Below are 1,185 nucleotides of genomic sequence, written 5' to 3' on the forward strand. Positions count from 1 at the left end.
ACAATGTGACCATGTATCCTGGTATACTGCTCGACTGACGATTAACTCAAGATGAACTACTTCTTCTTCTTCTTCTTCTTCTTCTTCTTCTTCTTCTTCTTCTTCTTCTTCTTCTTCTTCTTCTTCTTCTTCTTCACCTTCACATTTTTGCTGAACCTCAGAGTCTGAGCTTTCCTTCTCCTGGTTAATATGAAATATTAACAAATGAAGTCTCAAATACATAAACACAACTAGCAGCTGCCAGAGGATGAACCTGAAATCAAAGGGTTGATCCTCTGCCAGATATCATGCTAAGTGTGTGTGTGTGTGTGTGTGTGTGTGTGTGTGTGTGTGTGTTTCAGGCTGTTGGCACACAGAGTCCTCCACCAGCCTGCAGCCCTGATGAGGTGTCTCATGGATACGTCACCATCAGGGTAAAAACACACAATCCTGCAATCTGTTCAGAAGACAGCTGACATAATGTGACATAATGATGATTCCTGTGTGTGTGTGTGTGTGTGTGTGTGTGTGTGTGTGTGTGTGTGTGTGTGTGTGTGTGTGTTAGCCTGGTGTGACGACTCATTATGTTGAGATGGGCTCAGGTCCACCAGTTCTGCTGTGTCACGGCTTCCCTGAGAGCTGGTACTCCTGGAGGTATCAGGTGTGTCCCGGTGTGTGCGTGTCTCATCCCATCCTCAGTTTCTGGTGTGTTTGTGTCTGAACGTCCTCGTCTCTGTCTGCTAGATTCCAGCTGTGGCAGCAGCTGGGTTCAGGGTGTTGGCTCTGGACATGAAGGGCTATGGAGAGTCCACAGCGCCCCCAGGTGTGTGTCAAGGTCATAGACACATATAGTATGAATTTAAAGTGCCACAGCCTCCTTTGAATCATTTAAAATGTTTTTCATGTCACCTCTTGTTTTTCCTCGCGTGTTGTGGAGAGCTTTGATTCATGTCGTTTGCTCACTGACAGACATACAGGAATATTCTCAGGAGCAGCTTTGCAAGGTACAAACTCACCAACACACTCATGGAATCATTTTTAAACACAGGCGTGTGGCGTCAGCGTTTCAAGCTTTTACAAAAAGACATTTTTACGATACTACTTTAACTGATCTCTGTCAGTGGGTGATTACACTGGCAGCACATTTAAAGGACAGTTGTCACAGTTGTCATGTCTTATTCAATCATGATTACACAGAATAGTACT

General features: G+C 44.6%; 1 long non-coding RNA gene across 1 annotated transcript; it reads left to right on the forward strand.

The window, feature by feature from the left end:
- The first annotated feature begins 294 nt into the window (after nucleotides 1-294).
- On the forward strand, nucleotides 295-1,090 carry LOC113745193 (uncharacterized). The gene is made up of 4 exons (XR_003462026.1): nucleotides 295-413; nucleotides 545-640; nucleotides 724-802; nucleotides 949-1,090. It is a non-coding gene; the product is annotated as an uncharacterized LOC113745193 (long non-coding RNA).
- The last annotated feature ends 95 nt before the right edge of the window (nucleotides 1,091-1,185 follow it).

Source organism: Larimichthys crocea, unplaced genomic scaffold, assembly GCF_000972845.2.
Source record: "Larimichthys crocea isolate SSNF unplaced genomic scaffold, L_crocea_2.0 scaffold51312, whole genome shotgun sequence".
NCBI classification, from domain to species: domain Eukaryota; kingdom Metazoa; phylum Chordata; class Actinopteri; family Sciaenidae; genus Larimichthys; species Larimichthys crocea.